General features: G+C 39.9%; 1 long non-coding RNA gene across 4 annotated transcripts in view; it reads left to right on the top strand.

The window, feature by feature from the left end:
- Positions 1–8314, top strand: part of LOC309710865 — a 31213-nt gene extending 22899 nt beyond the window's left edge. Inside the window, exons 4-5 of one of the 4 annotated variants that reach the window (XR_014277818.1) lie at positions 7534–7618; positions 7798–8314. This is a non-coding gene — a long non-coding RNA (uncharacterized lncRNA). Of the gene's footprint in view, positions 1–7182; positions 7270–7480; positions 7619–7797 lie in introns of those variants that run through there. The other 3 variants (XR_014277819.1, XR_014277820.1, XR_014277821.1) reach the window with 3 other exon arrangements.
- Positions 8315–12559: the final 4245 nt, after the last annotated feature.

The following is a 12559-nucleotide window of genomic DNA, read 5'->3' as shown; positions in this document are numbered from 1 at the left end:
TGACAGAGTTGTCACGAAAAGAAATTCGGTCACACCCTGTCAGAGGCAAAAGGACACACTTTGTCTTCATCTGACTTGTTTAAACTTAAAGTTTACTTTCTTTTCCTCCTTGTTTTTGTTTATGTGTGTTTCTCATTTAGCTTTCATGAACTTCTCATTCAAGTCAACTGACTTGCACTAGGATTTAAGTTATTTCTGGATTTGATGTTATTATGACTGTTCCTCACCAATTCATTTCATTTCGAGTTTTTCTTTGCCAACAAATAACATCTGTATAACATGCATCCCATCTAGCAATGTGCAATGCATAATCAGGACAATAGTTTCATGTAAACATAATCAGTTCCTCAGCCGCTTGCTTGTTTTTTGTTTTGTTTGTCATCCATTTTCCCTCCTTTTCTTCCCCTTATCTGTCACTCTTTTCTAACTAGGTCATCCTATTTTCACCTCACTCCAGTATACAAAAGCCATATCATCTATTTCCATATTCTCATTTCTGTTCAGTTTCATAGGAACAGCTTGTTATTTCACGATTCAGACTTGATTAGGATGTTTTACGTGTTTCCTACCCTCAGACTGGATGGTTTACATGAGAGTAAATCAGCAGTAGTGAATGACTGTGCAAAGGAGCTCCAAGAAATGTAGTTGTTTACCAGCATACTAATCACCCACCATCTCTTCTTCTCTACAGAATCTGCTCCGCCCTCATTCCTAATTTGTCAGTATATTTTTTTCCTCCTCATCCAAGTTATAATGCCCTTGTACAATTTCTGTCTCAGAATATCATTTTTCATTCTGCATTTCTGTCACACTTCTCTTCTGTCTCGTCCCCCCCCCCGACATATGGATCAATATGGTTAATAGTAGAGATACAACGTCTTTCCCTCTCACTAACCTCTTTTCACCCTTTGTCTTCTCTTTTACTTTGATGTCTCATGCCATGTGTCAAATGACAGCATAACACATTTTTCTGAAAAGAATATAGCAAGTCTCTGAGAGACAGAGAGAAGGCAGGAGAAGAGAAGAAAGTATATCAACCCCCCACAGGGCAGCAGTGAGAGATGGGCTCCCCCTCTGAGTTTGGTTCTGGGGGTTGCCTGTCACTGCACCCAATCTGGTGCCAGCACACTCATTCTCCCACTCCATAAAATGAAAAACTGCCAGTGCCCTGTCTGCTTTAGTGTCTCTAGCAGAATTCCAACTATGCTTTGTTTGAATTACCACTAAAAAATCCAGTTGGTTTCCAAATGTATTCATTAATAAAAATCTGAACCATTAGGCATCAGTCATAAAAGCTCATTGCCATGCATAAAAATAATTATTACATCGCATGAGCAAGGCAATGATGGCATTATTTGGTGCTATTGTGTATAATATGAATATGTAGAATCTGCAGGAACTCACAATTTTGGTACATGGGAAGGACACGGACGGGTTATATTTGCTGTGTCAGTAGTTACTTGCAAGCCATACATGTGCAACATTGTGCACTGTGCATATGTAAATGTAACAATGAGAGTTGTCTCATACCTTTTATTTTGTGAACAAACATACTGACTCATCAAAATGAATCTGTTGATATCTGTAAGGTCAATTTGGATTATCAAGCTAACAGAAATGTTAATGCTAAGTGGTGGATTTACTGAGTACAGTCAGTCTGTGCCATCAGGTACTTTTCTGAAACCATTAAAACGTCTGTAGGCAGTGTGGTGGTGCTGAATATGATGTTAATTATAATTATAAGCACCACCACCAATAATAATATGTATTATATTGCATGAGCACTAATCAGACCTATTAAGTATACCCTGAAAAACCACTCTCCTCAGATACAGTCTAAGAGAGAAAGTCAACTTAATGAATAGTTCAGTTCAGGTAAAAAGGCATCTGATAAGTTAGAGATTGAGTTGTAAGTGAAACACACAAAACAAAATTATGACAAAGATGTTAATTCTTTATAAATTGTACATGCAACTGATGAATTAATTCATGTAATAACAGAACCTGTAGAGCAAATATGCAACATATGAATGAGTGTGAATAAGATGTAGCCACCACCTCAAAAGCATCTGATAAATGCAGAGCGCAGAGTTGCATCTAACAAAAAAAGTCAAAGTTTTGAAAACTGCATTACAGAGAAGAGGGTTAGTTGCACCTTGTGTGTCTAAGCTGGGTGCTGAGCATCTTAAAGGAGGCAACACTGGGAACCTTCTAGATGCCATTGCACAAATGAAATTGATGCGTAACTTAAGATAGTTGTGTTTTCTAGACAATGTTTTTGGAGGCAAATTCAAAGATGCTTCTCACCAATTACAAATGCCTTCATCATTCAGTGGAGGTGTTAGTGTTGACTGTCATACCCGCCATCAAAGGATCAGAAGCTCTTCATAAAAAGGAAGAGCTTAATGCAACTGTAAAATAAGTTAAACTGGATTTTCACGTAGCATAAAACTTTAGTTTTAAAAGAAAACATACCTCTCGTGGTTAATCAGAGCAAGGGCAAGGGTGAGATAGTGCTGAACCTTTTTTCTAATGTATGGAGAATGTCTTACATTAAGAAGTCTTGATGTGATAGCTCCTTACACTGCAACTATCAAAGCTCATCTTGTAGAATGCAACTCTGATACATTTTTGATTAAAAAGACACAGACCAGTATCAAGGTTACCATTTACAAGTACATTAATTGGAAAATTATCTTTAAGCAACTAAGTCATGTTTGAACTTTTAAAGGGTACTTTGACTTTAAGTCTAGAACTCGAACAATGAAACAAATCTCTACACTTTCTTTCTTTTACCATGAAATATTGTCAAAATTAGGAACGCTCTGTCTTCAAATAGTACAGAGAAAGTAGTCTACCAATTTCTAACTTCATGCTCGAACTACTGCTAATGCTTACTATCAGGATGCTCCAATATTGTGGTGAGAATACCGGCAGGAACTAGGACGAGAGCTCATATTTCTCCTATATCAGTTTACTTTCACTGCCGGCCATTAAACCTAGAATCAAATTTAAAATCCTATCCATCATATATTAAAGATCTTATTTTACCATATTATTCAATTCAATTCAATTTTATTTATATAGCGCCAAATCACAACAAAAGTTGCCTCAAGGCGCTTCATAGATACAGAGAAAACCCAACAATCATATGACTCCTTATGAGCAAGCACTTTGGCGACAGTGGGAAGGAAAAACTCCCTTTTAACAGGAAGGAACCAGGCTCAGGGAGGGGCGGCCATCTGCTGCGACCGGTTGGGGTGAGAGAAGTAAAACATCATAAAGACATGCTGTGGAAGAGAGACAGTGATTAATAAAAGATATGATTCAATGCAGAGAGGTCTGTTAACACATAGTGAGTGAGAAAGGTGACTGGAAAGGAAAAACTCAATGCATCATGGGAATCCCCGGCAGCCTACATCTATTGCAGCATAACTAAGGGAGGATTCAGGGTCACCTGGTCCAGCCCTAACTATATGCTTTAGCAAAAAGGAAAGTTTTAAGCCTAATCTTAAAAGTAGAGATAGTGTCTGTCTCCCGAATCCAAACTGGAAGCTGGTTCCACAGAAGAGGGGCCTGACACAGTCTCTATGGAGATGGGGGTTTTTTTTTTTGGGGGGGGGGGGGGGGGGGGGGGTAGCAGGAGGAGAGAAGCTGCAGAGAGGCGTGTAAGACTGCAACTCTGCTTCCTGGTCTCTTAGTACCATTGATGTTAAGTTAGACTCTTTTTCTCCAATTGATCTTTCTTAATAAATTTGTCCATATTTCTAGAAATGAGAGCTGCTCCATCCAAAGTGGGATGGATGCCATCTCTCCTAACAAGACCAGGTTTCCTCCAGAAGGTTTGCCAATTATCTATGAAGCCCACATCGTTTCTGGGACACCACTCAGACAGCCAGCAATTTAATGAGAACATGCGGCTAAACATGTCACTCCTGGTCTGATTGGGGAGGGGACCAGAGAAAACTACAGAGTCCGACATTATTTTGGCAAAGTTGCCAATAAGTTTGATGTGTCACATGGCCCTCTTCCTATTGAAAAAACAAAAGTTGTATCCAAGATGGCTGACTTCTAAATGGCCACCATGGTCACCACCCATCTTGAGGAGTTTGCCCCCTTGCATATACTAATGTGCCACAAACAGGACTTTAATATCACCAACCATTCCCATTTTATTATGGTGTATCCATATAAATGGCCCACCCTGTACTATATGTTGTAGACTAGCTTGCTGTTTTTCCCAATTGGGATCTTTGTTTTTTAACCCCCCTACCTGTGCTTGGGCTTCACTATTGCATAGATTTAAACCTCCTGTAGTCACCCAGATGTCATAAGTACGCTTTATTATATTATTTACCTTACTTACCTTACCTTACTCATCCACAAACAGGACAGGTGTATAACAGCTGATGCATCAGCTGACCCAGGAACACAGAAGTAGGGCTGCTCGATTATGGCAAAAATGATAATCACGATTATTTTCACTGAAATTGAGATCACGATTATTTGACGATATTTATTTAACCCTTTAAGACCTACTATAGAACCAAGTCCACCAGAGCTTATATTATTTTTTTTACATGCTGTAGTGCCATTTGTGGGAGCATTTCAAGTTGCTATACATCAATACAACTGTTATAGCCCATATTTTAATAATATGTATGCATTAAGTGCATAGTAATTACATAAATTGCAAAAAAGTGCAATAAACTACAAAAAAAATTGAAAATCGCTTTTGTTTTGTTTACATATATTTCTACTTGGAGAAATTTAAGAGGTTTATCCCTCAAAACTTTAAATACAATAAAGTTGCAAAAAATAGTTTCCCACCACAGGAAATTTATTTTGAGTGTCTTCATAGTTTTATTTTGGAGATACAGCAATTTTTATATACTGCAGGAAAAACAAAAAACAATCCTATGATGCAAATTTGCAAAGAAAACAGCATGTGCATCATTTCACTGTGGGAAGTGTTACGAACAGCTGATAGGAACGGCAAAGCGTGTTTCTGGAATATTATGTTTTTGTTCCTGCAAGCGCTTTTTATGCAATTTTTGCAAAGCTATATGTGGAACGAAACCGTGACCGAGGACAAGCTGATGGCATAAGATGTAAGTACAACTCCTCCGGTTTCATATGCAAAACAAATTATTGCGCTAGCTTACACGGTTCAGGTTCTACAGGGATTTAAAAATAGTTACACAAAACTGAGCGTGCTGCTCTGACCGGCTTTAAAGGGTTAACAATGACTTTAAAAAATAATATAAAATGGTGTGCAACACCACTGAAGTTTTTTTTTTTAAACTCTCTTTTCAACCAACGGCAGTCACTCTCCAAATAACTTCTGCTTAGCTTTCCGAGCTTCCCTCGGGTCCTCTTAATCAGCGGTCTCCAACCTTTTTTGCGCCACGGACCGGTTTATGCCCGACAATATTTTCACGGACCGGCTTTTAAGGTGTCGCGGATAAATGAGGGAGGGGCTAATAATCGGCTCAGTCATTTTTAATGATCGTTGAAAGCCCAGATCGTAATCGTGATTAAAATTCGATTAATTGAGCAGCCCTACACAGAAGGTATGTAGGTGTGATGTAAGGGGACCCAGGAAGTGATTCTGAAACAGAAGGATGGTGGTTGACTGAGAAGGTAACTTGAAATTTCCTGACCCAGGAGCTGGGAAGATGCTGCCTTGGGGAGTTGGGAAGCATTGATGAATGATGATAAGGCATGGTGTTGCGGAAGCCACAATTTTTTCTGAAGGACTTACCAGGAGTTGGCTTCTGGGGATGTTAGGGGCAACATGAGACAGTAAACAGATCAGTGGTTAGCTGACTCAGAAGAGCCACTGAGCTAGATAAATGGGATTAACGGTGCCCTCAAGGGCCACATGTTCTGGTGCAGCGGTGGGGGTCAGTAGGGCTGGGCATTTTCCCTTTAAAAAGTGCTGCAGGTTTACTAGGTCTAATACTGTACAACAAAGAAAGCGTGACTGGAAAAAAAACAAGTTAAAAAAATTATTGTCCTTATTTGGAACAATTTTGGTCAGCTTGTGTTTTTGTGTTGTAAAGTTAAACAAAACAGAATACATCCTAAGTGCAGTCACTGGGAATTTTAGGAAACAAAAATGTGACTAATAACAAAGTAACTCAACAAAAAGGTAACCCAAAACACAAACTTGTTTAGATATAAAAAAGTAGGCAAGGGAACAACGAGTTTAAGAGCAAAGGAAGAGCTCGGTCCACAGAATGACAAAAAGCACAGATACTCACGTTCATGACATAAACCATACAAATACACTCACCTTGTCCTTGTTTCTTTTATTTAAGTCCAAAGGACTTAAATAAAAGAAACAAGTCCTTTATTTAAGGTGCCACGATGCCACTAAATGGCATCGTGGCACCTTATTTTATTTAGTGAGAAAAGGTCCAATGAGTGTCTACGAGATTATTTAAAACCTCCATATCCTGTGCTATTGTCAGGTGTTTTGTTTGGATTTGTCTATTGTTATCATAACCCCCTCATTTTCCTTTTCGGAATATGCATGAGGTAACTCATTTTGTAGATTCTATTGTGGTTTTCTAATTACTGTTACTTGAATCACTATTCTGGTCTATTGTGCTTGTTGTTTTCCCACATTGTCTGTGTGACCTACTCCTTTTCTATAGTTTAATTAATTTTATTTAAATGGTACGTTACATTTGAGCGCTGATTTCGAGGTACAATTTAACAGTGTTTCTATTTACTCATCTAATGCGCAAACGACAAGTATAAAGGATTTGGTACGATTTGCTCAGAGGGACATCGTCCCATCCCCTCTTATTTTGCCAGCTGAGCAAACTACTCCAGAAATATAGTGCAGTTATTTACTGTATTGCTTATGTCAGCTCACTGATGTCAATTGTAGAGGTTTAGGACAGTGCTACTTTTTAATTAACACTGTTTACATTTGTCTGGCATCCATCTTACATTGATTGCGCAGACAAACAACTACTTACCAAGAAGCACAAGCAATTCCCTGTGCCCTAAAACTAAAAGCACCATATTGCCCTTCAAATCCCTTATCGGCCCACTTCAAGCACCCGTACTAACCCCGACCGTCCTTTTCAGCTCTCAACACACACACAAATACATGCACGCACACCTCCCTCCTGACCTGTTTAATCCTTAATTACCATGTCTAATTAGACCCTGACATCAAGAGGTCAATCAACTAATTACAGAATCAGAAGATGAAAGGAAGAAGAAAAGAGGACCAGTCAGAAACCTCACAGCCATGACTAAAACCAACCATCGCCGTCATCTTTTAAACACACATCTGTTCTGCACATACCAGGGGTAACTGAGTTTCACAATGCATTATTGTATACTTGCAGGCGTGTGCAAGCTTCGGGTGTAAAAGTATCCCCTCTGACATCCATAAATGCATGCATGCTTTCATAGATATGATAAGCGTATGGACAGTAAACACTATTCTCTGTGACAGGAGATTCCCCCATAATGCAGCTCACCTTCAGGCCTCTCACTCACAATTTACAGCCTCGCCTCTCATCGATCTGCAGCTGGGGATCCATGCTGGGTACGGCGCAGGTCAATCTATCGGATGTGTGTCTGTGTGTGGTAGGTGAGGTAATCATGTATGTTACTTTTACAGTTAGTTGTATATTTGAGCATATGGATTTATGCACATGTAAGCATTTGTGTTTGTGTGTGAATTTAATGGTGTGTTGTAAAGTGTACGCATTATTGTATGTGTGAGTGTCTTCTAAATCGATATTTGTTGAACTGTCTTGTATTTTACAGCTGCATCAATACTAGGATCAGCGTCTTAATCAGCAGTGTGTATCTGCCCTGGAAATAGAGTCCCCGGGGAAATGCTATTTGGAACGCCGTAACAGCATTGACGCAGGCTGCCCCACAATCGTTCCACCTCCCGTCATCAACCCTTTCATCAATGCTACGTTCATGTACAGTGAAGTAACTATAGGATGCAGCATTATTTACACTGAAGACAGCTGATTTTTTTTTTCTCCTCAAAAATCCTGCCCACGTCATGTAATTTCACACATATTGGCTCTATTTTTAATGAGCTAATGATTTCAACTTCAGTACTGTGTTTTGCTCCTGACAGCATGTTGGCAGGATTGTCAGTTAGTAAACTTGTCATGAGAACATTAAAGAAGTGCTGAAGATCAAAAGCTGGAAAAAGGAAATGGAGGCTATGTTCTACTGCCATAATAGACTATAATTTATGGATAGTCAGGCAGAGCCACATCACCAACTGTCAGGATTTTATTGACAATAAATCCAGTGAAAACAAGCAACACAGGATATTACATCTATATGTTATCATATTTTCTGACTCCCTTACTATCACATTTGCAGTGCTCATATTATTAAAATGGATCACATGGATGTTGAGGCGTATGATGAGGTACAGATTGTTGTTAGATTTACTGGAGGTCAGGCCACCGAGCCATCCACCACCGAGCCTTGTCTAAACCACTGTGCACCAGAGAATCTTTCCAGATGGTGCAAACAACCTATCAGGATTGGGCTCTCCAGACCCCACGGGTCCTCCTCCAAGCCTCGTTCCAGGATGGGACTCCAGAATCCCTTCCACAGGCAAGGTCACATTGTGGTTCTTCTCTAGGGGTCTTTTGAATTGCTCTTAATCTTCCCACACATTCTCTTGGGATCTCTCAAGCTCAACCAAACTCCTCTACCATTGTAAGATTGGGATTTTCTGAGTAGCTGTGTATTGTTAAAAAAGTTAAGACTGTGAGAATATGAGAGGTTAATCCTGTGACGCGAATCACATTTTCTAATATGATCGATACGTTCTTGGAAAAGACAGTTATTTGCCTCTGACATTTCTTTTGGGTTCTGGCAGATTATCTGTGCGCTGTAGCAGAAACATTTTGTATGGATGAGGTATAATACTCAAAGAATTGTAATCTTGGGAAGATTTGGAAATTTGGAAAAGGTTCATATAATTCTGGTTTTGGTCATCAACCTTTTTGAGAGATTTGTATTTGATCTGACTTGTGAGTTCTCATTGTCCACTGACATTAATTATAATTCAACAGTGCTTAAATATACTCACTGGCCACTTCATTAGAATTAGAATTAGAATTCAACTTTATTGTCATTGCACATGCACAGGTACAGGGCAACGAAATGCAGTTTGCATCCATCCAGAAGTGCTTTAGTGATATAGATATATTACAATATATATTAGCAATAATATAGATATGTAAGTATATTACAGAAATGGGTCTATTATGGTATGTTATAATGTACACGGTATGAAGTATGTTGTGAATATTCTATAACTATAAGTATGTACAGGCTGTAGGCTGTGCTTCATCAGTTACACCTTGCTACTACTGGGATGAACCCTCCTTTTATCTTCAGAAACACTTTAATTCTTCATATAGTTTCAAAAGGCTGCTCACTTGGCAATAAGTAGCCCCCAAAAATAATCATCAAATATTCTTACAGAAACCACCAGCCTGACCACTTATGCAAGGCAGGATGGATCCATTCTTTCATGCTGTTTTTGCCAAATTATGACCCTACCATCTGAGTGACTGAAAAATTAAGACTCATCAGACCAGCCCATACTGTCCAAATTTAGTGAGCCCATACAAATTATAGCCTTAGTTTTCTGTTGTTATCCAACAGGAGTGGCACCCAGTGTGGTGGAAGACGTATGCCAAGTGAAATGGCCATCAGTGATTTGTTGACTTCCTTCCTCTAGAAGGAAGCAAAGACAAATGCTGCTAAATAATTGGAGATAAAGTATCGGAATTTCAGGAGCGGGACCACACCTCCAAACACGTTCCTTCTGGTTCTTATCTATATATGTTCCCCGAGTTCTACAAGCTGTTCATTCTTGTTTACGTGCTCCACCCTCCCTTCCCTTTTCAATTAACTTCTTCACTTCTATTTAGTGCATAGACATATACATAGACTCTATAAGAAAAACATTTAGTCTCTGCTATGATAATTATCTAACAATATAATCTGCCTGTCATCACATATTAAAAGCTCACATGTGAGAGCTTGCTGCTGCTAGCTTATTGGGGGTAGGTGTAGGACAACAGCCATCACTGGCATCGTGGAACTCTCCCATTGACTTGTGATCACGATTCGTGTTTTTAATGTTCTCCCTCTGCTCTCCGTTCCTCACTCCCTGCAGTGGTAAATTGCATTAGAGGAGATTTATAGAAGACATTCAATTTACAAATCATCTCGCTGCACATCTTCCTATTCATCCCCCACCCCACGTTTATTCCTCACCTCCTCTTTTTCTCATTGTTTTTCTCTCCATCATCAGTGTCATCATCAGCTTTTTCACTCTCTTTCTCTTATAAATAGCAGAGTGGTCAGATTGCAGACCAGCCTAAAAGAGCAGACCACTTATCCGGCTCTGAATACTGGAAACTTGCCACAACCGCAGCGAAGCACAATAAGTCTTTCTCTTACAATTACACACTCTGTCGCAGAGGGTGCTATTTAATGTGTGTGTAGGTGTGTGCGGTGGGAGGTATATATATTTTTGAGTTCCTGACACCATTTCAATGCAGGTATAAGAGTGACAACGGGCAACTTGCCCTGCCTACTTTATCTCTGTCGCTCTCACACATGCACGCGCGCGCACACACACACACACACACACACACACACACACACACACACACACACACATATATTGATAGTTCTCGTTCTTCTGCCCATCTTGCCCCCCTCACTCCCCTCTCTCCTACCATCCTCCTGTCCTCCTTTCCTTTCTTCCTTTTTTCGAATCCTTCTCTGCCTCCTGTCCCTGCTTTCCCCGTGCCAGCGTGCTGCTCATATTTGTTGTCTTCGAAACCATCCTCAGCAGGGGTTTCGGTATTGGCTGTAATAAGTTGTATCTCTGTTCTGGGCCACCTGTGTCAGCTGGCACTCTTCTCTTTCCGCCTCATATCACACACTGAGCTCTTAATGCATTTACATCTCAACCGCTGGGAGGCAAGTAGGTGTTTGCTCTGATGTGCGTGTTTACGAGCGTGTGTTGTGCGTATTTGTGTGAAGTGTGTTTGTAGGTATGCTCGCGCGCGCTGGAGCGTTTCATCCGCACATTCAGTCAGTCTCTATGAATTTCAATGCGATGTTATCTGTGGCAGCTGGTGACAGTTCTTGATATGACTCTAGCGCTCCCTAACCTCCAGATGCGCAATCACTTACCTATTTACCTGTTAATCCAGCTCCACATCTCCAGTTTCTTCTGTGCTAGGACATAGATGCACATCTTGTCAATTTACCTATTCATACCAACAAGGTATAAAAAATAACACTTTTATCTGCACTGTTTTAGTTTTGTCACACCTATTCCTTTTAAATAAAAGGCCAAAGAAGGCACTATATAAATTTATATAGCTTAAGAAGATGATGTAAATGGTAGTTTTTTGGTACCTTTGATAGTGGAATAGTTTTCATTGGATTAAAAAATGTCCATAATCCTGGCTGTGTGTTTTAGACTTTGATCCAGCTGTGTTCAGTCGGTGGCCTTCAGTGTAAGTGAGGTTTCTGGGGTTAACACCCAGCAGCAGTATATCTAAAAGGCTGTCTTCATGATGAAAGGACGTGATGAAATGATGTGATATCTCTTCAGCTGATGAACTCATCGCTAAATTATGACCTGACGCAACCAGGCTGTTCCTAACCGAGTGTATGATTGACAGTCAGGACATGCGGTCTCTTATCACTCCTGCACACTGACAGAGAGGGACACTCAAAAGCCATTTCACTGGGGACATACGTCAACAGTTTAGTCTGGAAAATGACACACAAGATGCATTTATCTTTAAAGTTAACAAAATAAATTTCTACATCTTCAGTTGGAGAATAGAGCAGTTTTGTAATTTATAGGGAAACAGCTGTATATGTAGATGATTTCATTGAATAAATCATATCCACTGAAATTTCTACACTTACTTTGGAATGCCAGACAGAAGTGACTTACATCAATAATCTTTAAACAATTGATGTTCTGCCAGGAAACCTTGAGACCTGCAGTTGATTTGAATGTTAGGGTACGCTCACACTAGGTGATACCTAACATGGCTCTACACGTTTAACCTCCGAATTTCAGTTTGTTTGACCAGTGTGATTGTTGAGGGCCATGTGGTCCTTCTTAAAATAGGCCCACACATGGTTTAGCTGGTCTCGTGCGCAATATGCTTGTGGTGTAATGGCTATCTGCACCTGGGCGCAGAACTACAATCACTATTAACAACAGCTGCCTCTGTGAAAATGGCCATGTTAAGTAATCAACAGATCTACCATATCTGTGAGAGGATGTTATGTTATTATGTTACCAGCCTTATTCTCTTCAATATTATACAAGAAAGATACTTCAGATATAGAGATAAACTAATGCAAATTTAGGCTGGCTAAGGGAAGTGTGGGATGGGAGACAATCATGTAGAGACCACACACCTAAACATTGTTGCAGGCCATTCTTGCCTTCCCATGGGGATGACAGAAGGACACAACCTCCCCATAATTGTGAGGA

This window comes from Aulonocara stuartgranti (genome assembly GCF_965226115.1).
Source record: "Aulonocara stuartgranti genome assembly, chromosome: 7".
In the NCBI taxonomy this organism is placed as follows: Eukaryota; Metazoa; Chordata; class Actinopteri; order Cichliformes; family Cichlidae; genus Aulonocara; species Aulonocara stuartgranti.
The sequence above is the reverse complement of the archived record's forward strand: the minus strand, read 5'-3'. Positions and strand labels throughout refer to the sequence as shown.